The following is a 26,655-nucleotide window of genomic DNA, read 5'->3' on the forward strand; positions in this document are numbered from 1 at the left end:
TAAAATAATCCTCAAGATCTGCTCAATTGTTAACAAATACAATAACCCCCAAGAGCTGCTGTGATTTCAGTAACTAAAATAGTCCTACAGGGCAGTTGAATTGTTAACGAGTATAGTAGTTTTTCAGAGTTGCTGTATTGTTAAAAAGTAAGATAATCTTCCAGGGGTGCCCTATTGTTATTAAGTAAAATAGTGTTCCAGAGCTGCAGTGTGGTTAAAATGTAAAATACTCTTCCAGAGCTGCTGTACTGTTAATAAGTAATATAATCTTCCAGAGTTGCTCTATTGTTAACAAGTAAAATAATCTCCCAGAGCTTCTGTATTGTTAACAAGTAATATAACGCTCTGGAAGTGCTGTGTTGTTAACGAGTGAAATAGTCGTAAAGAGCTGATGTATTGTTAAAAAGTAAAATAGTCTTCCAGAGCTGCTGTATTTTTAACAAGTAAAACCCCCTTCAGAGTTGCTCTATTGTTAACAAGGAAAATAATCTCCCAGAGCTGCTGTATTGTCAACAAGTAAAATAATCCTCCAGACCCGCTGTATTGTTAACACATAAAATAATCCTCCAGACCCGCTGTATTGTTAACACATAAAATAATCCTCCAGACCCGCTGTATTGTTAACACATAAAATAATCCTCCAGAGTTGCTGTAGTGTTGAGAAGTAAAATTGTCTTCCAGACCTGCTGTATTGTTAACACATAAAATAATCCTCCAGACCCGCTGTATTGTTAAGAAGTAAAATTGTCTTCCAGACCTGCTGTATTGTTAACACATAAAATAATCCTCCAGAGTTGCTGTAGTGTTGAGAAGTAAAATTGTCTTCCAGACCTGCTGTATTGTTAACACATAAAATAATCCTCCAGACCCGCTGTATTGTTAAGAAGTAAAATTGTCTTCCAGACCTGCTGTATTGTTAACACATAAAATAATCCTCCAGAGTTGCTGTAGTGTTGAGAAGTAAAATTGTCTTCCAGACCTGCTGTATTGTTAACACATAAAATAATCCTCCAGACCCGCTGTATTGTTAAGAAGTAAAATTGTCTTCCAGACCTGCTGTATTGTTAACACATAAAATAATCCTCCAGAGTTGCTGTAGTGTTGAGAAGTAAAATTGTCTTCCAGACCTGCTGTATTGTTAACACATAAAATAATCCTCCAGACCCGCTGTATTGTTAAGAAGTAAAATTGTCTTCCAGACCTGCTGTATTGTTAACACATAAAATAATCCTCCAGAGTTGCTGTAGTGTTGACAAGTAAAATAATCTCCCAGAGCTGATGTATTGTTAACAAGTAAAATATTCTTCTAGAGTTGCTGTGTTGTTAACAAGTAAAACAGTCTCCCAGAAGTGCAGTATTCTTAACAAAGTAAAAAAGGCACAATTTCTGTAATTTAAATAAGTGAAACTACTTATCAGAATTACTGTAGTGTTAACGAATAAAACAATCCAATAAATTCTATAAGAAAGCATTCTATAAGAAAAAGAAATGTGACGATTGTATCTTTTATTTTTTCCGATTACAAATGAAAATCTGAAAAATGAGTGCAAAACAAATAATCTAAAAATAGAATATAGACAATAGACCAGAGCAAAATAATATAATTAAACTGTACTAGAAAAATAGTTTTTGTTGCGCTGACTAATGTTGTAGTATTTCATTGATAGGTAGGATAAAGGTTTGAAAAGCTTTTAGGTAAACAATAAGTGAGAGAGAGTAGTCTGAGTTTTATTTGAAATCAACTTCTTTTGAATATTTAGCAAGCAACGACATCAGGTGGACCTGTTTGCTTGAAAACGATGGAATTTTCTAACATAATTTAAACAAACTGTCAGATTTCTATAATTTTATTGTAAAATCGAAGGTACCATTCGTGTATAAGTTTATTTTTATCATTTATTTTATCTGAAGTATTCGTTATTATTAGTCGACAGGTTACCACGGTGTTCATGATATTCTGTGTGTTAGACAGTCAGTTTAAGGATGAAATACAAGCGACTCTAAGACTTAGGAGGATGGAATAACAGAAACGTTGGTTTCGGTAAATTACAGAAAATCTGCATCGAAACCACTTTTCCGTCCTGTTCATTTTTCCGTCTGAGGCACACATTAACGCTTTCCGTAAGATCCGCTTACATAGATATAATTTCATCATCGTATGACTCTTTAACTATCATAACATGTTACATTGTACAGTTATTTTACTGAGAAAGTAAAGTCACATTGTTGGTGTCGAGCTTTGGATAACAATACAAGAACAATACGTCGGTTGATTATTAGGCCTAGCAGAACCAGGTGGTCAGGGTCCTCAACTCGTAAACTGAGGGTCGAGGGTTCGAATCCCAGTCACACCAATCATGCTCGTCCTTTCAGTCATAGGGGCTTAATATGTGACGGTTATCTATTCGTTGGTAAAAGAGTAGCCCAAGAGTTGTCGGTTGGTGGTGATCATCAGCTGCCTTGATTCTAGCCTTACACTGCTAAATTAGGAACGGCTAGCACAGATAGCTCTCGTGTAGCCTTGCGCGAAGTTAAAAAAACAAAAACGGTTGATTATTACAATTCTTCTCTAGAGGACAGGGAGATCGTATCTGCCTTTACTATTATTGTTGCGCTCGAACGGCCTCTTAGTGATACGTTTTGTTACCTCTTGTTACGCTCACTGTGGGCAGAGAGACATTCTATTATGACGTCACTTTCACTGTGTAACATACGAAGGAAGATCTATTAAGTACTATATCATGAATTTGAATAATAAAATAAAGAATGTTCAATTATCTTTAACTCTGGTTTTGTGATGATTCATTAGCACCGGAAATGACATCAGAATTACGTTTTGACATACTACATCTTTCCTGAAGGAGTTGTATGTTAATATTGACGGGCATGCTAAGAGGTTGACGTCAAAGAAATGACAAAAACCATTAAGTATTTAAAAATATCCAATTTTCTCTACTATACATTTGTTGTTTCCATTTTCACACTGATAAACTGTTTTATTTTTAATCTGATAAACTGTTTTATTTTTAAACTAATAAACTGTTTTCATTTTCAGTTTGGTAAGCTACATTAATTTCATACTCATAAGCTGCTTCTATGTTCACAGTAATAAGTTGTGTCCATTTAAACTAATAAGTTGTTCTATTTTTATACTGATAAATTAACATTTCAGTTTTTCCCCTTATAACTTGTATTCACTGTTAATCTATATTTTCTTCTCTTTTTACAATGAAAAATTGTTTCTATTTCTAGTTGAGGTGCTTCAAGTTTCATTTTGATAAGTTGTTTCCATTGTTAATCTATATTTTCTTCTCTATTTACAATGAAAAATTGTTTCTATTTCTAGTTGAGGTGCTTCAAGTTTCATTTTGATTAAGTTTTTTCCATTGTTAATCTATACTTTCTTCTCTATTTACAATGAAAAATTGTTTCTATTTCTAGTTGAGGTGCTTCAAGTTTCATTTTAATAAGTTGTTTCCATTGTTAATCTATACTTTCTTCTCTATTTGCAACGAAAAATTGTTTCTATTTCTAGTTGAGGTACTTCAAGTTTCATTTTGATAAGTTGTTTCCATTGTTAATCTATATTTTCTTCTCTATTTACAATGAAAAATTGTTTCTATTTCTAGTTGAGGTACTTCAAGTTTCATTTTGATAAGTTGTTTCCATTGTTAATCTATATTTTCTTCTCTATTTACAATGAAAAATTGTTTCTATTTCTAGTTGAGGTACTTCAAGTTTCATTTTGATAAGTTTTTTCCATTGTTAATCTATATTTTCTTCTCTATTTACAATGAAAAATTGTTTCTATTTCTAGTTGAGGTACTTCAAGTTTCATTTTGATAAGTTTTTTCCATTGTTAATCTATATTTTCTTCTCTATTTACAATGAAAAATTGTTTCTATTTCTAGTTGAGGTACTTCAAGTTTCATTTTGATAAGTTGTTTCCATTGTTAATCTATATTTTCTTCTCTATTTACAATGAAAAATTTTTTCTATTTCTAGTTGAGGTGCTTCAAGTTTCATTTTGATAAGTTGTTTCCATTGTTAATCTATATTTTCTTCTCTAGTTACAATGAAAAATTGTTTCTATTTCTAGTTGAGGTGCTTCAAGTTTCATTTTGATAAGTTGTTTCCATTGTTAATCTATATTTTCTTCTCTATTTACAATGAAAAATTGTTTCTATTTCTAGTTGAGGTGCTTCAAGTTTCATTTTGATAAGTTGTTTCCATTGTTAATCTATATTTTCTTCTCTAGTTACAATGAAAAATTGTTTCTATTTCTAGTTGAGGTGTTTCAAGTTTCATTTTGATAAGTTGTTTCCATTGTTAATCCATATTTTGTTCTCTAGTTACAATGAAAAATTGTTTCTATTTCTAGTTGAGGTGTTTCAAGTTTCATTTTGATAAGTTGTTTCCATTGTTAATCCATATTTTGTTCTCTAGTTACAATGAAAAATTGTTTCTATTTCCAATGAGCTGCTTCCAGTTTCATTTTGATAAGTTGTTTTCACTTTGTACTCCCAAGTTGTTCTGTTCTTACACTGGTAAATTTATAAGTTGATTCTAATTTAACACTGATAAACTGATGTCCATATTGTATTTATAATCACACATTTATATACTCACATATGTCTATAAGCCTTGACTTCTTTTTTATCGATTTTTAATGATTTAATATAGAAAGTCAAAGAGAGGAAAAAAGACAAAGACGATTAGTCGGTGAGGCTCGTTTAAAGGTTCTTAAGGTATACAATAACAGAAGGTCGTGACCTCTTTTTAAATAGTATATGAACTATGACTTTACATGCTCACAGACTATGTGAACAACACCATTAAGAAGGACCTTTCTTGAGCATCAAATCACACTTTATGATTTCATGAATTTGTAGCAAAGCTTCTGACAGTGAAATACTGACTAGAGGAAAAACAGGTAGCCAGAAGCACCCTAGCACTAACTATCCACTTTTATAGATGTATTGTCATTTCCATAAAACACCCACTAATAAAATGTGGGGAATATTTGGTGGTATTGCATGAATTCGAACCAGGTTCGCCTCTCAGGGGTTTAGTAGCAAGTCCACATAGTAATGTCTTATAATGCTGAGAATTTGGTTTTGACATTTGCGGTGAGAAAATCATAGATAGCCAAATAAACACTCCAAAGAAGTTAAAACTTTTTTGTATACCTCAAAAAACAACTTAAATCAAAAGAAAAAGGCCTGATAATAATTGATAATGTCATCAGAAGACAGAGACACCCGAAAAGACACATATACACTTTTTTGGTCAATTAACTATGTTATGCTGAACGGGTTCGATTTCGTTCTAATCAGTTCTCACTTCATTTCATCACACTATAAATTACTAGTAGCACTAGTGACTGGAATATTTGGCAAGATATTTAAAATAAGGGCGCAGATATTTTTTGTTCTCGAATTTTTTTATGTTTGTTATTAGTAAATATACCACAATGTATTACAATTTGAAACTAAGTCAGTATAGTGAGAAAACAACGTGTGTGTAGTAACAAATTGGAGTAACTGTAACACGTAACAATAGTCACAAAATGGAGTAACTGTAACGTATGACACTAGTCACAAATTAGAGTAACGGTAACAAATAACACTAGTCACAGATTGGAGTAACTGTAACAAATAACACTAGTACAAACCATGGTGGAGTAATTGTAACATATAACACTAACTGTTACTATAACACTACTTAAAGATTTGAGCAACTGTAACAAATAGCACAAGCCACAGGTTGGAGTAACTGTAACGAATGACACTAATTAAAAATTGGAGGAATTGTAACAAATAATACTAGTCACAGATTGGAGTAACTGTAAGAAATAACACCAGAGATGACAACTATTTCAAATGACTGAGCGTAATGATTGTAGACAGAGCTCTTTATCATTTGCGGCTACTAGGCCTGACCAATGTCTCTAAGCTGTTTATTATTATATTATTATTATAACTATTATTATTTATTACTGCCATAGATTGCTCATTTATGACTGTGTTTTGTTTATTTAATAAATAAATTTAAAAAAAATTATTTTGAAATTATGTCTTTTATTCAGTTCAGAGTAACAAACATACTGGTAAAACAATATTGAACATGCACAAACAGTAAGCAGAAAAAGCTTTTGTGTAAGGACTAGTTTATATTATATCTATGACACTTATTGTAATAGTCTTGCAACTGTTGCATTTATGGTTTCATATTCTGAATTCTTGCTCATAAATGTTAGCTGCATCGTTTTTGTCTCCGCCTCAGCCTTTTGTTGGTGAGATGTCGATTTTGTATGTCTGGAACAATCGTTTATCCCGCCACGCGCCACAGAAAAATCGATGTGACAAACTGTACAAAAGGCATGACTGTCACTGACTTTTGATGCAATGACCGGATATTTTGCACTATACTCTTTCCTAAATTTTTGATTCACAGTTTTAGTCCTTTTAGATTTGCCAGAAACAAGACAATCTGATGAACAAGGCCTCTTTTTTTTTTTCCATCTTGTGAACGACCGCATTGGTGTTTTTATGCCGCTTAGAAAACGAGAAATACCCATCTACGCGAGCGCTGATTGGCTGGCAAGCACTGATTACGTAACTATGGATTCCCCCACGTACCCAGTATGGAGAAGCACCGCACTCAAACTATTGGTAGACGTCGGAGATACAAATATTTTTTATTATTTCAAGCACAAACATGATTATTGCAAGTAGCCATTTGGATTATGTCTTTTAATTATTATCAAAAGTTATTTGTATCTCACTAGAAATTTTCTTTGCACCTGTTTCAAGCCCTGGGAGAACAATTTATCACTTTATTGTATAGGCCTATATAATGTATAATAATTTGGGAGTTGCAACAAGTCGTAATATTTGTCTGTATGAGCGTATAGTCATAATGTATACACCAAAATCGTAATGATTATGCTCAAATCGTAATGGTTGGCATCTCTGTAACACTAATCACAGGTTGGAGTAACTGTAACAAGTAACACTAGTCACAGATTAAAGTACCTGTAACAAATAACACTAGTTAAAGATTAGAGTAACTGTAACAAATACACTAGTCACAGATTTGAGTAACTGTAACAAATCACACTATTTACAACTTGGAGTAACGAAAACATATAACACTAATGGCAGATTAGAGTAACTGTAACAAATAACATTAGTTAAAGATTGGAGTAACTGTAACAATAAACATTAGTTAAAAATTGGAGTAATTGTAACAAATAACTAGTCACTGATTGGAATAACTGTAACATGTAACACTAGTCACTGATTGGAGTAACTGTAACATGTAACACTAGTCATAGATTGGAGTAACTGGAACATGTAACATTTTTACATTTTTGTCCTTAACGGACTGAAGACAGAAAAAGTACATACTGGATTCGTCTGAATCAAATGTTCACAGTTCGACAGATCATCGAATACCAGCACTCTGGGAGTCAACGCCATCGATTTTAAAAATACTTTTGGAAGCATTCGTTGTTAGTAATTATGGTAAATAGTAAATATATATGACATACCTGGTAAGTATATGTACTTCATCAAAGTAAAGTACTAGAATTCCAGATGCTGGAAAGCCTAGAAATAGTGTCACAGAATTTTTTGACTGGAGTGTGACAAAGTTGTATATTGTCTCCATTCTTCACTCTCCTTGTTATCGACAAGGACAATGGCTGGCTGTGAGTATTGTGTATCCTGAAGACCAAAACAACAGCTATTTGATTTGAATTTGCTGACGACATAGTCTTGTTGGGCCATGCACCTGATTTAGTACATCAGATATAATGTCGGAAATGTTAGTGAGAAGACCAAAGTTATGTTTACTGGACCACATTATAGCAGTTAACCAAGGAAATGTTAGTGAGAGGACCAAAGTTATAGTTACTATATCGCATCATAACAGTTAACGAAATGTTTACTACATAGCATTTCTCGCCAGCAATATCAAAAGGGATGGATACTTGGAAACCATGGTCTTCACTAGGGATGGAGACTTGGAAACCATGATCTTCATTAGAGATACAGACTTGAAAACCATGGTCATCACTAGGGATACAGACTTGGAAATCATGATCATCACTAAGGATACAGACTTGGAAACCATGATCTTCACTAGAGATACAGACTTGGAAACCATGGTCATCACTAGGGATACAGACTTGGAAATCATGGTCTTCACTAGGGATTCAGACTTGGAAACCATGATCTTCACTAGAGATACAGACTTGTAAACCATGGTCATCACTAGGGATACAGACTTGTAAACCATGGTCATCACAAGGGATGGAGACCTTGGAAAACATGATCATCACTAGGGATACAGACTTGGAAACCATGTTCATTACTAGGGATACAAACTTGGAAACCATGATCTTCACTAGAGATACAGAATTGGAAACCATGGCCATCACTAGGGATACAGACTTGGAAACCATGGTCATCACTAGGGATACAGACTTGGAAACCATGGTCATCACTAGGGATACAGACTTGGAAATCATGGTCTTCACTAGGGATTCAGACTTGGAAACCATGATCTTCACTAGAGATACAGACTTGTAAACCATGGTCATCACTAGGGATACAGACTTGTAAACCATGGTCATCACAAGGGATGGAGACCTTGGAAAACATGATCATCACTAGGGATACAGACTTGGAAACCATGTTCATTACTAGGGATACAAACTTGGAAACCATGATCTTCACTAGAGATACAGAATTGGAAACCATGGCCATCACTAGGGATACAGACTTGGAAACCATGGTCATCACTAGGGATACAGACTTGGAAACCATGGTCATCACTAGGGATACAGACTTGGAAACCATGGTCATCACTAGGAATACAGACTTGGAAACCATGGTCATCACAAGGGATGGAGACTTGGAAATCGTGATAATCACTAGCGATACAGAATTGGAAACCATGGTCAATATCTGTCTTGGAAAAGCGACAGCAGCACTTTAACGATTGGTAGACATTGGTTCAATAATGCCATACAGACGAACACGAAACTACGGTTTAAAAGCTCTGTGGTATTACCAATGGCCACATATGCACATAAGACGCTGAAGAAGACAACAGAGGTAAGTACCTTAGAAACCTCATTCTTCATAAAAAATGTTTCTGTAAATTCCAGGGTACCTCATACAGACATCACGTGAATAAAGAGAGAAAAAGTAGAGACATTCCAACAGGTAAAGGAAGAGCTAATTAACTAATATATACTGTACATTGACTGTTCACTCACCTTATTACTGTTTACATTAAATTTGTTTATTTATTACTTGCACATACTAACTTTAATTATTTACATATAGTGTCTTCCTTGTATTGACTACTGTTTATATATATATTTTATCTAAAAATACCAGATATAGAAGATAGAATTGAAATACTAAATTTAGACGCCTGTGGTTTCGAACCTGAATTCGACAATTTACCCAATTTTATCATAGATTTTAGAAAATGCTGTTTAAGAATTAGACGTTCCAACCATACCTGAAGATTAGGTCTTTCTCCTTGTTCGTTCTACTCACAGTGTCTTTTATCATATATGGACGTTTCAAGCCCAAGGTTAGATAATACTCCTTCCTACATTAAGAGCCCACACTAATTCCTCTTGCCTGTCTATAATGTTGCCTTGCGTTTATTTTCAATCTCAACTGAACTTTCTTTCTATCATATGTTTTTTTTCACTCGTCTTTGTTAATAATTATATTGTTTTTCTCATTATGTGTATCATTAATAAATTGAATATATCTGCAACTTGTGAAAAATATAATAATATTCAGAGATGTATAATCATTTCACACTAGATGTTTCTCGGTAATTAAATTGTAATACTTTATAAATTCTAACAGTTTCTAAACCTTTTATCTGGACTTAACATATACCTTCAACAGAACAACATCTGTCTTTGTATAATCATTTCGCACTAGATGTTTCTCGGTAATTAAAATGTAATACTCTATAAATTCTAACAGTTTCTAAACCTTTTATCTGGACTTAACATATATCTTCAACAGAACAACATCTGTCTTTCTGTTGCTCGACACGTGGGTCACGCAGTGGATACGACAACGAAAGATTGAGGTCGAGTGACAAGAAAGGTACGACCGTACATGTTGTAGAACCTGATCCGATGCACGCGAGAGTCCGCGTGATGCCTAAACGAAACATAGTCGGCAGGAAATCATCTTGCCAATAGATGGCACTAAATATCGAAAGCAGTAATATGTGTGCAAGACGAATAAAAGGGAAGAGGGTTACAGAAACTAAACAGTATTATTATTATTACTTTAAACGTTTTCCTAGTCTGCTCAGCTCACAAAAACAAAGAAAAGACATATGCAACACAGCTAATAAATATAATCTGAGGAGAAAATGAACAAGGAATCCAACATATCTAGCCTGTATCGTATCTTAGAACTATTACAACAATAACTTGGAAGAATTTATAAAACCCAAGAAAAACTATCACAACAAATAGGACATTTCTATGACATCCGTTAGTCACCTCGATGAGGGGAAACAAGAAGGTTATACTATCACAATCTTTATGTAATAATGGGTCAAGGCATATATTGATAAAGCGGCAGGTGCGATCTGAACGGAAGGTGTGGCAAACCTCATTGATGATCTGTCCTACTTTGTTAATAGTGACATTAAAGGTAATTTCTTCTAAACTGACACAAAATTATTGTAATAAAAGTCATTCTTGAATATCACAATATTCTATCAATAGGTTCAAATCTACTTTCTTGTTTATTAAACAAATTTCACTGAGTGTGAAATATCTTTCATCAAGTAACCTATAAACATAAAACACGACAAGCAACGTTAAAATCTTATTGGTAAACAAAACACCAGTACACAAAGCAAGGCAAGGAACTTTATAATCTTCTTGGTAAACAAAACACCAATACGTAAAACAAGACAAGCAACCTCAAAGTCTGTCTGTCTCTGGTATTTGGGTATATATAACTTGTATACTCAGGAGGGTCAGGTACACCGAGACCTCTTCCTCCTTCCATTACATTGTTGGAATTCACTGATTAATATTTAGTAATATCAACTTAAGACTAGTGCTTTTCAGGGCAACATCCATTTATATATTTTTCTTTTTTATTTATTTATTTTTTAAAGTCTATTACGTATGTGGCTGTTTTAATTTAGCACTATTTTATTAGTTATTATTATTTAAATTTGATTTTATCAGATGTACAAATTTAACAGGGAAAGGTGTTGGAAGCAATAGCACCCTGGATATTGATACGTAATACTATGAATTTATCCATGTTTAACAGAGTTCATGATGTATGTTAACATTTGGGGTAGGTAACGTCAAAGTATTTTGTTTGTTTTGAATTTCGCGCAAAGCTACTGAAGGATTATATGCGCTCGTCAAAGTATTCTTGACAAACTAAACACCAGTACATAAAACAAAGCAAGCGACGTTAAAATATTCTTAACATACTAAACACCAGTATATAAAACAAGGGAAGCAACGTCAGAGTTTTCTTGACAAACAAAACACCAATACTTAAAACAATACCAGCAACGCCAAAATCTAGTTGATAAACTAAACACCAGTACACAAAACAAGACAAGCAACGTAAGTCTTTTGATCGTTTTGAATTTCGCATAAAACTCCTCAAGAGCTATTTGCGCTCGTCAAAGTCTCCTTGACATACTAAACATCAGTACACAAAACAAGGCAGGCAATGTTAAAATGTTTTTTGTAAGCTTAACACCAGTACATAAAATACAGCAAGCAACGTAAGAATCTTCTTGGTAAACGAAACACCAATACGTAAAACAAGGCAAGCAACATTAAAATATTCTTAACATACTAAACACCAGTAGATAAGAAAGGAAGCAACGTCAAAGTTTTCTTGATTAACTAAACACCAGTACATCAAATAAAACGACCAACGTTAAAATATTCTTGGTAAACCAAACACCAATACGTAAAACAAAGCAAGCTACGTTAAAATATTCTTGGTAAACATCAGTACACAAAACAAGGCAAGCTACGACAAAATCCTCTTGATAAACTAAACATCAGTACATAAAATAAAGCAAGCAGTAGTTCAATATTCTAGGGTTCAAACTGATCTGTAATACTGACATTTTGACAATATTAACATCAGAACAGAAAAAGTAATACAAATATTAAATAATACAAAGAGTAGTCCAATATTGTATGCTTTAGACTGATCTGTAATAGTGACATTTCAACAATACTGACATCACTAAAGAATAAAGTATTATAATGTTTTAAATGATCCAAAATGTAGTCCAGTATTGTATGGTTTATACTAATTTGTAATATGACACTTCAGGAATTTATTAACATCAAGAAAGAATAAAGTAATATGATGTTTTAAATGATACAAACAATAGTCCAGTATTGTATGGTTAAAACTGATATTAACAGTAAAATTTCAACAGTATTAACATCACTAAAGAATAGATTAAAATAAAGTTTTAAATGATACAAACAGTAGTCCACTATTGTATGGTTTAAACTGATCTGTAACAGTGGCGTTTCAACAATATTAACTTCACTAAAGAATAAAGTAATATAAAATTTTAAATGATAGAAACAACAGTCCAATAATATAAGAATTATACTGATTTGTAATACCGATGCTTCACCAATATTAAATTAACTAGAGAATAAAGTAATATAATGTTTTAAATGACACAAACAGTACTCCAGTATTTTATGGTTTCAACTTATCTGTAATAGTAATATTTCAACAATATTAATATCACTAAACACTAAAGTATTATAATATTTTTAATGATACAAACAGTAGTCCAGTATTGTATGGTTAAAAATGATATGTAATACTGACTTTTGAACAACATTAACATCGCTAGAGAATAAAGTAATATAAAATTGTAAATGTCACAAACAGTTGCCCAATAATGCACTGTTTATACTGATCTGTATTACTGACACTTCAACAATATTAAGATTACGAAAGAATAAAATAATATGATGTTTTAAATGATACAAATAGTAGTCAAGTATTGTATGGTTTCAACGATATTAACATCAGTAAAAAATAAAGTAATATGAAGTTTAGAATAATACAAACAGTAGTCCACTATTGTATGCTTGATATTCATCTGTAATACTGACTTTTTAACAATATTAACATCGCTAGAGAATAAAGTTATATAAAATTGTAAATGATGCTAACAGCTGCCCAATATCGTATGGTTTATACGAATCTGCGACAATGACGCTTCAACAATATTACCATTACAAAATAATAAAGTAATATTATGTTTTAAATGTTACAACCAATAGTAAATTATTAAATATCACTAAAGCATAAAGTAATATAAAATTGTAAATGACACAAACAGTTGTCCAGTAGTGCACGGCATAACGGGTTTGTAATTGTCTCATTTCAACAATATTAACAGCACTAAAGAATAAAGTAATATGATGCTTTCAATGATACAAACAGTAGCCCAGTATTGTATGGATTAAAATGATATATAAGAGCGGCATCTCAAGAATATTAGCATCACTAAAGAATAAATTACTATGAAGATTTAAGTGATATAAACAGTAGTTCACAGTACTGTATGGTTTAAACTGAGCTCTAATACTGACATTTCAACAATACTAACATTACTAAGGAATAAAGTAATTAATATGAAGCTTTAAAAGATACAAACAGTAGTCGAATATTGTATGGTTTAAACTGGTCTGTAACAGGAACATTTCCACAATGTTAGTGTCACTAAAGAAAAAACTTTATAATGTTTTAAGTATTACAAACTGCAGTCCATTATTGTATGGTTGAAACTGATCTGTAATACTGAGATTTCAACAATATTAAAATCACTAAAGAACAAAATATTATAAAGTTTAAAATGATACAAACAGTGGTCCAATATTATATGATTCGAACTGACCAGTAATCGTAACATTTGAACAATATTAATATCACAAAACACTAAAAGTATTATAATATTTTTAATGACACAAACAGTAGTCCAGTATTGTATGGTTTAAACTGTTCTGTAATAGTGACATTTCAACAATATTTACATTACTAAAGAATAAAGTATTATGAAGTTTCAAATGATAGAAACAGTTAGTCCAATATTATATGGTCTATACTCATCTGTAATACTGACTTTTCAACAATATTAACATCAGTAAACAGTAATGTAATATGAAGTTTTAAATAACACAAACAGTAGTCCAATATTGTGTGATTTAAACTGATCTGTAATACTGATATTTCAACAATATTAACATCACAAAAGAAGAAAGTAAAATGAATTTTTAAATGACAGAAAGAGTAGTCCGGTATTGTATGGTTTAAACAGATCTGTAATAGTGATATTTCAAAAACATTAGCATAAAAAAATAAAGTAATATAATGTTTTAAATGATACAAACAGTAGCCCAGTATTGTATGGTTTAAACTGATCTGTTACTGTAACATTTCAACAACATTAACATCACTAAAGTATAAAGTAATATGAAGTTTTAAATTATACGAACAGCAATCCAGTACTGTACGGATTATACTGATATGTAATACTGATATTTCACCAATATTAAAAACAAAAGAGAATAAAGTAATATCTAGTTTTAAATGATACAAACACTAGTCCAGTATTGTATGGTATAACTGGTCCGTAATATCAGCATTTCAACAATATTAACATCATTAAATAATAAAGTAATATAAAGTTTTGATTAATATAAAAAATGTCCAATAACGTATGTTTATACTAAGCTGTAATACGGACATTTCAACAATATGAATATCACTAAACAATAAAGTAATATAAAATTTCCAACGATAGAAACAGTTGTCCAATATTTTACGATTCAAACTGATCTGTAATACTGACACTTCAACAACATTAACATGACGAAAGAATAAAGTAATATGATGTTTTAAATGATACAAAGGGTTATCCAGCATTGTATGGTTTAAACTTATCTGTAATAGTGACATTCCAACAATATTAATAACACAAAAGAATAAAGTATTATAATATTTTAAATGATACAAAAAGTAGTTCAGTATTTTATGGATTAAACTGATCTGTAATACTGACATTTCAACAATATTAGCATCATTAAAGAATAAAGTAATATAACGTTTTAATTAATACAAAGAGTTGCCCAATAATATACGTTTATACGGATCTGTAATACTGACACTTCAACAATATTAACATTACAAAATAATAAAGTAATATGATTTTTTAAATGATACAAACGGTAGTCCAATATTATAAGGTTTAAAATGATCTGTAATACTGATAGTTAAATATATTAACATCACTAAAGAATAAAGTTTTATAAAGTTTTAAATAATAGAAACATTAGCACAGTATTGTATGGTTTAAACAGATCTATAATAGTGACATTTCAACAATATTAACATTATGAAAAATAAAATAATATGAAGTTTTAAACGATACAAACAGTAGTTCAGTATTGTATGGTTTAAATTGATATATAATAGTGACATTTCAACAATATTAACATCACTAAAGAATAAAGTAATATGATGTTTTAAATGGTACAAACAATAGTCGAATATTGTATGGTTTAAACTGATCTCCAATAGTGACATTTAAAAATATTAATATCACTAAAGAATAAAGTATTATAATGTTTTAATGATACAAACAGTAGAACAGTAGTGTATCGTTTACACTGATATGTAATACTGACATTTCAACAATATTGAAATCACTGAAGAATAAAGTACTATGACGTTTTAAATGACACAAACAGTAGTCCAATATTATATGGTTGATACTCATCTGTAATAATGCCTGTCAATATTAACTTCACCAAAGAATAAAGTAATATCAGGTTTAAAATGATAGAAAGAGAAGTCTACATTCTATGGTTTAAACCGATTTTTAATACTGAAATTTCAACAATATTAACATCACTAAAGAATAAAATAATATGAAGTTTTAAATGATACAATAGTAGTCCAGTATTGTATCGTTTATACGGATCTGTAATACTGACATTTCAACAATATTAACATTACAAAATAATAAAGTAATATAATTTTTTTTTTTAATAATGCAAACGGTAGTCCAATACTACATGATTTAAAATGATCTGTAATACTGATATTTGAATATATTAACATCACTAAAGAATAAAGTTGTATAAAGTTTTAAATAATAGAAACATTAGCAAAGTATTGTATGGTTTAAACTGATCTATAATAGTGACATTTCAACAATATTAACATTATCAAAAAATAAAGTAATATAAATTTTTAAAAGATACAAACAGTAGTCCAGTATTGTATGGTTTAAACTGATCTATAATAGTGACATTTCAACAATATTAACATTATCAAAAATAAAGTAATATGAATTTTTAAAAGATACAAACAGTAGTCCAGTATTGTATGGTTTAAAGTGATATACGAGTATAGTAGTGACACTTCAACAATATTAAAATGACGAAAGAATAAAGTACTCTGAAGTTTTAAACGATACAAACAGTAGTCTAATATTGTATGGTTTAAACTGATCTGCGACAGGAACATTTCAACAATGTTAATGTCACCAAAGAATAAAATATTATAATGTTTTAAAAGACAACAAGAGTAGTTTGGTATTTTGTAGTTTAAACAGATTTGTAATAGTGACATTTCAACAATATTAACATCACTAAAAAAAAAAGTAATATAAAGTTTTAAATCATACAAACTGTAGTCCAGTATTGTATGGTTTAAACTGATCTGTAATATTGATATTTTTATAATACTAATATTGCTGTGTAATAAGATAGAGCATCGTTAGATATTAATGTAGAAGAATGTCCAAAAGTAATATTTTTCATTCTTTAGCGTTGGTAAGTGTTTGGTTGGTCGCCTTATGAGCTGAAAAGTGTAGAACGGACTAGCTTTTTTGTGCCCACTACGTGTATCAAACTCAGTAAGTAACGTTTTGAAGTACGTGGAGCTGATGCTGAACTACTGGAGAACGTAATTTGATTGGGGTTTCTTGGTTCTTTAAACACAACCATAACCATGGTATAATGTTGACCTCTTGCAAAGAGAGAAAAAAAATGTTGCAGAACTCTCTAAAATTGGTTGAAATTGGAAATATTTATTTGTTATAGTTTCAATAAAAATATTTAAATAAAATAAAAATAGTGGGCCTCGGTAATAAATGTATAAAGTATAGCGAGTATTGGGGAATTTTTTTTTAAGTCTTTCTCTGAAGGAAAGGGAATTAAAATATGGGGTGATATATTTTCACAACCAGTTTAAATTACAGGTTACCTTCATGTTGTTTATATAAACGATGGAAATTAAAACACTATTTATTAATACATCAGTCTATTTGTCATGATAGCTGTCTTTCTAATTTCTTAGCAACAGTTGCTGGGAGACACCAATTTTTAGTTAATCATCACTTTCCTCGGAAACTACACACTTGTGCAAGTTTTGTTCAATAACTGCAATCAGTATTTTGCAAATGTATCCGGGAAAATCCAAATATCTTCCTAGTTTTATAAATTTTTCATATTTTGTTTGTTTCGGATATTCACATGAAGCTACATAATGGTACCAGCCGTCCATAATTTTGAACCGATACATAAGATATCTTGTCCTCAACACTCACAGAGAACTGACAATCATTTTTATAAAACATCCATAGTCCCTAAATGTGGAAGGTTTTTTGTTGTTTTTTTGCAACACGGACTATGGATCCTCATATTTACTTTGCGACAGTTAACTACCAGGTCACGATAGATCATTATTAGATCTATAATATCATGTTTGTATTGTACTCTCTTGAAACTTGAACAATAAATTAATCCTTATCGTAAATTCTTCATTGATAAGAGGCAAGGTTTGTGGTGACTTATATAAACTTAATGATTCATCCGGAAGAAAAGTTAAATTTATTTAGATTTAGTTCTATGTCAGAAAACCTTTCAATATCAAAATGTATCTGACATGCTTTATTTTATGCCTAGTTCGAGAAAGGTGTGAGTTTTGGTTGTGATAGTATTAAATATGTATAACTTTCCTTATTGATGAGCAGCTTCGTGAAATCAAAACATTGATATTGAAATATTGGTTATCATTTACATGATGTAAGCTACAAGTTTAATACAAAAGATATGTTCAGATATTTTGTTCACTTATTTCTGATCAAGACAGCGCGAAGTTGTTTGTGAGTCCAGTTATTTCAGGCGTAAACAGTATGGTACGTTGTGTGAATCTAGATATTTCAGGTATGAAAAATATGGTACGTTGGGTGATTCTAATTTTTAAGCAACAGAATGGTGCGTTTCATAAGTCAAATTATTTCATATCAGAATAAAAACGTTGAGATAGTGTTCTTTAAACAGCAATAAGCATTTTTTAGACAGTACAACATATGGGTTCATAACTTCCTAACGAAAACATATATTAACACGAAACTTCCTAACGAAAACATATATTAACACGAAATTAGCAGAGTATCTGAACACGTTTAGTTTCTCCTTCTATCAGAAAGTTTTGTTCTGATTTGTAACAAGTAGTTTATTTAGAGAACGATTAAAACTGATCTGTTTCAATGAATTTGTCTCTTTAAGATAAAGTGTCATTAAATTACTTACCCTATACCTATGCAAGCGTATACATTCTTAGCATCACTGACGTCACATTTTCACTTTCTTCTAGCCAATCTTACAAAAATAAGAGTGTCTTATAGAATATATGTGTAGAAAGAAGGACATTTAGATAACAACTTCTGTTACAATGTTTTATAGAATATATGTGTAAAAAGAAGGACATTTAGATAACAACTGTTACAATGGAATATTTTCATGGGTAATTACTTAAGGAAAAGAGGTCGCAACACTAAAGGTTTCTTGCATCCAAGAAAAACAATTTAAAGTCAGAATTCGACCTAAACTAGTTCAAAATCCCATATTTATGAATGAATGGGCAGGAATAGAACATTGGTGAATAAACAGAGATCTTCAACACTCAAGTTCCAAGAGAGGAGTGTGTTACTATAAATATACGCAAAAAATGAATCCTGAGAAATAAATAAGTATCTGCGTGTGGCTGAGAAAGTTAATATTAAAGTTCCAGAAAGAAAAGATATCTCTGACGGTGACTGACGAATATGATATTCAATTTTATAAGACTTCGGTTCTCTTACAAGAAAAGGTACCTCTGTAGGTGGCTGACGAAATTCATATTTAAACTTCAAAGGCTTCTTTCTGATCACATACAAGAAAAAATACTTCTGTAAGTGGCTCACGAACTTAATATTCAAGGTTCAAACACTTCTTTCTCTTCTCTTACAAGAAAAGGTACGTCTGTAGGTGAATGGCAAATTTCGTACTCAATTTTGAAAGGCTTCTATTCTCTTACAAAAAAATGTACCTCTGTAGGTGACTAACAAATTCAATATTCAAATTTCAGAGGCGTCTGTTCTCTTACAAAAAAGAATACCTTTGTAGGCAGCTTACGAACATAATATTTAAGTTTCAAATGCTTCTGTTCTCTTACAACAAAAGATACCTCTTTAGGTGACTGACGAATTTCATATTCAATTTTCAAAGGCTTCGGTTCTCTTATAAGAAATTGTAACTGTATCGGTGACTAACAAACTTAATATTCAATTTTCAAAGGCTTCTGTTCTCTTACAAGAAAAGGTACCTTTATAAGCAGCTTACAAACTTAATATTTAAGTTTGAAAGGCTCCTTTCCCTTCTCTTACAAGAAAAGGTACCTCTATAGGTGACTCACGAATTTCATATTCACTTTTCAAAGGCTTCTGTACTCTTACAAGAACAGGTATCTCTGTAGGTGGCTAACGAACTTCATATTTAAATTTCAAAGGCTTCCTTATGTTCTCTTAGAAGAAAAGGTACTTTTATAGGTGGCTCATGAGATTAATATTCAAGTTTGAAATTATCCTTTCTCTTCTCTTACAAGAAAAGGTACCTCTGTTGTTGACTGACAAATTTCATATTCAATTTTCAAAGGCTTCTGTTGTCTTATGAGAAAAGGTACCTTTATAAGTAACTGACGAATTAAATACACAAGTTTCAAAGGCTTCTGTTCTCTTACAAAAAAATATACTTTTGTAGGCGGCTAACGAGCTTGATATTGAAATTTGAAAGGATTATTCCTCTTCACTTACAAAAAAAGGTATCTATGTAGGCGGCTGAAGAACTTCATATTCAATTTTCAAAGATTTCTGTTCCCTTACAAGAAATACTACCTTTATAGGTACCTCTGTAGGAATATGACGAATTTAACATTCAATTTTTTAAAGTATTCTGTTCCCTTAAAGTAATGCTACCTCTATAGGTTACTGACGAATTTCATATTTAATTTTCAAAGGCTTCTGTTTTCCTACAAGAAAAGAAAACTCTGTAGTTGACTAACGAATTTAATATTCATGTTTCAAAGCTTTCTATTTTCTTAAAAGAAAAAGTACCTTTGTAGGCTGCTTACGAACTTAATATTTAATTTCAAAGGCTTGTTTCTGTTCTCTTAGAAGAAAAGGTACCTCTGTAGGTGACTGACGAACATAATACTCAAGTATGAAAGTCTTCTTTTTGTTCTCCTACAGGAAAAAGTAGCTTTGCACGTGGCTGACGAATTTCATATTCAATTTTCAAAGGCTTCCGTTCACTTACAAAAAGGTACCTCTGTAGGTTCCTCACGAACTTAATATTCATGATTGAAAAGCTTCTTTCTCTTCACTTACAAAAGAAGGTACCTTTGTAGGTGGCTGACGAACTTAATATTCAATTTTCAAAGGTTTCTGTTCTCTTTCAAGAAAAGGTTCCTTTGTAAGCAGTTTACAAACATAAAATTTAGTTTCAAAGTATTCTTTCAGTTCTCTTTCAAGAAAAGTTACCTATGTAGGAGGCTGACGAACTTAATATGGAATTTGGATGTCTTGTTTGTTTTGGTTTTTGAATTTCGCACAAAACTGCCCGAGGGCTATCTGTGCTAGCCGTCCCTAATTTAGTAGTGTAAGACTAGAGGGAAGGCAGCTAGTCATCATCACCCCCCGCCATCTCTTGGGCTACTCTTTTACCAACGAATAGTGGGATTGGCCGTCACATTATAATGCCCCTACGGCTGAAAGGGCGAGTATGTTTGGAGCGACGGGGATGCGAACCCGCGACCCTCAGATTACGAGTCGCACGTCTTAACACGCTTGGCAATGCCGGGCCCTGGAATTTTGAAAGACTTCTGTTTTCTTACAATAAAAGTTACCTTTGTCGGCAGATTACGAATTTAATATTCTAGTTTCAATGGCTTCTATTCTCTTACAAGAAAAGGTACCTCTGTAGGTGAATGACGAATTTAATATTCAATTTTCAAAGGTTTCTGCTCTCTTTCAAGTAAAGGTACCTCTGTACCGACTGACGAATTTAATATTGAATTTTCACAGGTTTCTGATCTTTTACTAGAAAAGGTGCCTCTCTAGGTGACCAACGAATTTCATATTCAATTTTCAAATGCTTGTGTTCGCTTAAAAAAAAAAGGTACCTTTGTAAGCAGCTTAAAAGCTTAATATTTAAGTTGCAAAGATTTCTGTTCTCTTTTAAGAAATGGTACCTCTGAAGGGGCTTAAGGAATTTAATATTCAATTTTCAAAGGCTTCTTTTCTCTTGCAAGAAAAGGTACATCTATAGGTGGCTGACGAACTTAATATTTAATTTTCAAAGGCTTCTTTATGTTCTCTTACAAGAAAAGATTCCTCTGTAGGTGACTGACGAATTTCATATTGAAGTGTCAAAGGTTTCCGTTCTCTTTCAAGAAAAGGTACTTCTGTAGGTGACTGACGAATTTCATATTCAATTTTCAAAGGCTTCTGTTCTTTTACAAGAAGAAGTATCTCTGTGGGTGACTGACGAACTTAATATTCAACTTTAAAGGGCTTCTCTTCTCTTACAAGAAAAGGTACCTCTGTAGGTGGCTAACAAATTTAAAAATCCATCTCATGAAAGGTTCTGATCTCCTATAAAAACACATGGTTTATCTCACTAATACCTACTTCCGTAATGTCTTCCCTTCTTTTAACTAGTTTGCACTTACACACACAGTTGAGTATCTTGGTTTTACGCGACTGAAATAAACATATAAATAGCGAACTTTAAATCCCATTAATGTTTAGCAATGATATCAAGATTAGTCTGTTGTAACTTTTATAATAAGTAAATCTCCCCTTCTTCCTAGCGTTAATTATTTATAGCTTTTGACCTGTGGCATACGAATATCCCCCATACTGAGATATGCTGAGGAAAAATCTGCGAGGACGAAACCTGCTGACTGAAAAGAACTAACTGTTCATACAGACTATCGTGAAACACCATTCGGTGAATCTAGGAAGATACAAGAACGTAGCCTTAGGAGAAGTGAAATTAATTACATTTAATAAATGAACATGCGGAACAAGGAGACAAAAATCTTCCTGGAAACATCTCTGTCAACGAACTCGAAACCTAATTAACTGACATACGATATTCTTAAGTAATTGAGAATAATCTAAAAATTTAGGCTTAAAATCTATAATATGCATCAAAACGTAACAACCAAACTTTTCACTTCTTTTAGGACTGGTTATTAGGTTTTAGATTTAAAAGAATAAATTATTTTAGGAAAATAGCTGAAAAATTCAAAAGTTTATCAGGAGATAAAAAAGTTGTGTCCTTAGCAGCGAAAACGTCTGGCAATGACCAACTAATATGGTATATATGCAAGCGCTGTGTTTTGCGTTATGGTTAGGCTTATTAATCTTGATATATGTGCAAGCGTTATGTTTTGCCTTAGGGTTAAGCGTATCATGGTAGATGTGCAAGTGCTGTGTGTTACCTTAGGGTTAGGATTATCATTCTTGATATATGTGCAAGTGTAGTGTTTTGCCTTAAGGATAGTCTTATCACGATATATGTGCAAGCGTTGTGTTATGCTTTAGGGTTAAGCTTATCATGGTATATGTGCAAGCATTGTGTTTTGCCTTAGAATTAGGCTTATCAATCTTGATATATGTGCAAGTGTTGTGTTATGCCTTAAGGTTAAACTTATCGTAAAATTTAAGAGCAAATAATTTTATTGAAAGTTTTTGGTATTTCAATATGTGAAAATTGTCATGGAAATGTGACAGTCTTCCTTTAAAAACAGTTTCTCATTTTGATATTCCAAACATAGTTATTCAGAACAATAAATAATTCATTGGAATTCAGGAGGAGAAAATCTATCGTTTCATGTTGGAATTATATCAAGTCTAGGTAAGAATCAGATGAATATTGTAACACATAGTATGTATAACAACAGAAATATCTTCCTATCTAACTAGTGTTTGTACATATCACCAGCAACATTTTCTTATCTAGCCAGTGTTTGCACATATCACCAGCAATACATTCCTATCCAGCCAGTGTTTCTACATATCACCAGCAACATCTTCTTATCTAGCCAGTGTTTGTACATATTAAAAGCAATATATTCCAATCCACCTAGTGTGAAACTAACAATATATTCGATAAATTAACAAAATGACAAAGTTAAAAAAACCCAGATTTTTAAGTAAAAGTGCCCAGAATATCAGATACCAAAGCTAAACTAAATAATATTAATTAGGATACTGTTGACAAGAGCCACCACCAGGAAGCCTCATGATATCCAGTTAACAAAACAAGTCTGTTACAATAGATAATAATATCCATGATATTGTTGATGGAAGCTGCCTCTAGGAAGCCTCATGATATCCAGTTAAGACAAGTCTGTCATAATAGATAGTAATATCCATGACATTGTTGATGGAAGCTGCCTCTAGGAAGCCTCATGATATTCAGTTAAGACAAGTCTGTTATAATAGATAGTAATATCCATGATATTGTTGATGAAAGCTGCCTCTGGGAAGCCTCATGATATTCAGTTAAGACAAGTCTGTTATAATAGATAGTAATATCCATGATATTGTTGATGAAAGCTGCCTCTGGGAAGCCTCATGATATTCAGTTAAGACAAGTCTGTTACAATAGATAGTAATATCCATGATATTGTTGATGAAAGCTGCCTCTAGGAAGCCTCATGATATTCAGTTAAGACAAGTCTGTTATAATAGATAGTAATATCCATGATATTGTTGATGAAAGCTGCCCTTAGGAAGCCTCATGATATCCAGTTGAGACAAGTCTGTTATAATAGATAGTAATATCCATGATATTGCTGATGAAAGCTGCCCCTAGTTAGCTCTATGATATCCAGTTAAGAAGACAAGTCTGTTAGAAGTACTACAAACCAGGTTCTCATGGAATTAACTATTAACTTTTTTGTAATTTAACATCTCGATTTGCTGTTCTATTAAGTACACGTCTCATTAAAAGATAGTTCGTCTTTTATTTAATAACACCCTATTTAGAGTCTAAGGTCAATGTATGAAAAATATCTTGAATATTTTGTTCATGTTTTCCTGTAAACAATAAGGGCGGAATATAATTTCTATTAACCGTCCAGACCTTCTTTTCACATTAGAAACGCGTTCACAAGTTACAACCGTCGTATATTAAACAAAACTGAGCTATAAATCAAACACTGTTTGTAAATCTTTTATTTCTTTATTTTAAAGATATATTATGTTCTGTACACACAGGAAATAGCATGTAAAAAAGATAAAACACCCACGCGCTAATGTTTTAAACTCTAATGTCTGCCTTTCAGAAATTGTTAGGCTCACAATGGCCATGTTTTATACTTGAACAAGAGAAGTGGATTCATCGATATAAAAAAAACTCATATACTATTTCTGTATCTGTAAAAATAGAGCACCTGGTTCAATCTTTTCCTGATGTCAGAAAAATAAAGAAATTCGAGTCAACGACTCGTTGAATAAAAATGTCAAATGGAAAAAAATCAAACGTTCACTCTTGAAATGTCAAATTCTGAAGGTGTAAGAAAATTGGGGTTGTTCCAGATATTAGTGTAAAACTAAATAAGGACTGTTTACGTTCAGTGTCTTTAACTTTGAACTGACAGAAAAGACTCTTGAGCCGCTCTAATCGAATATTGAAATTTAACTGTCACTCTTATAACATACCCACTACCACAATATTCATAGAGTGCTTTTCAACAACATGGCGCCAATAAATATTCCTATAAAAAACATCATTTTTTTTGACGATGGGTTCTTCTAAGCGAGTACGAGGTGTCCCTAAATAACTTCAATATCCCATCTCACATTGTCTTGTGGGTTACATCAAATCACCTAAGACCCTATGAACAGCAGAAACAAAACTTACAACATCTGGTGTATATGTGTACTACAATATATAATACGTCAGAATTCAGTGCAAAAAGTTAAATACCGAAAAAACCCTCTGAATCCACCACTCAATCTAGCTACTGAAACCTGAATATTCCTTTTGAAGTTGTTAGTTGGTCAGATGTTAGAGGATAGCACACCATTTATCAAGACGAATCAGGATCGAATCCTGGTCTACTACTACCATAAACATTAGTTTCTAAGAAAGCCGCAAAGAATAAGAAAGGAGAAATAAATAAATAAACCAATTAATAATTATACTTGATCGTATGGACTGTGACGCATAAACGTACAACAACATAAGGTGATTCAATCAGTCCGAGTTATACGATGTAATTCTACCGAACACTTTGTAGTGGGCGGAACATTTAAATTATTTCAACAAAAACACTTAGAACCACATGTATTAATAGGCTAATTGATAAAGTAGTTATAAGGCGTTTTTTGAAAGTCAGTAATAAAGTAGCCACAGTAGCCGTTTGACGAATGCAAACGAAGGCACGAGCTAATCACAAATATAAATCTTTTTCAGTGAACAGAAGGCGTTCATCAGAGCAATTAATATACACATGAGAAATATGAAAAATTAATCTGTTATTTGACTTCTTAACGCCTATAGAATATTCAATTTATCGGAAGACTATCACTGAAGGTGTTGGTGAAAACGATTAATTAGTATTTGCCAGACATGTAACATTTAGAGAAAATTAGTTTCTTAGTATGAAACAATAGCAAAGTATTATACACCATTAACATTTTAATGAATTCAGCTAAAATATGGGAAGCGATGTCTCTTAAAACACTGCACACGAGATGTGAAAACTGGGTATCTTTTGTTTGTATCAGTGTAAACTCTGAACACGAGATTACAAATATAACAAAAGTGTGTTTAATTAGATGAACTAACTTCCACTTTCATGTTCATTACGTAGTTTTTCTGACAAGAAGTGATATTATACATTCCTTTTGTGTATAATGCAAGCTTTATTACTTGAAACTTTATCAATGATTTTAAGTTTTAACGATGGTTGTGCAGAGGAAATAAACCTCTCGAGGGAACAGATTGGTGGATAATGGTCAATCATTGGAATGAAGAATCGGGGGGCGGCGGCGCTGCTGCTAGATAATGGTCACTCATTGAAATCAAGACTGGGGGAAATTATAGATAATGGTCAGTCCTTGGAATCAAGTCTAGGAGGAAACATACTGCATAATTATTCTATTCTTGGAATGAGGTCTAGGAGGGAACCTACTATATAATTATTGTCAATTCTTGGAATC

At 32.0% G+C, this 26,655-nt stretch overlaps 1 protein-coding gene across 4 annotated transcripts in view; it reads right to left on the reverse strand.

Annotated features, from left to right (window-relative positions):
* LOC143237789 (protein grainyhead-like) overlaps positions 1-26,655 on the reverse strand; it is a 119,141-nt gene that overhangs the window by 77,393 nt on the left and 15,093 nt on the right. The window lies entirely within an intron of this gene.

Source organism: Tachypleus tridentatus, chromosome 13, assembly GCF_004210375.1.
Source record: "Tachypleus tridentatus isolate NWPU-2018 chromosome 13, ASM421037v1, whole genome shotgun sequence".
Classification (NCBI taxonomy): domain Eukaryota; kingdom Metazoa; phylum Arthropoda; class Merostomata; order Xiphosura; family Limulidae; genus Tachypleus; species Tachypleus tridentatus.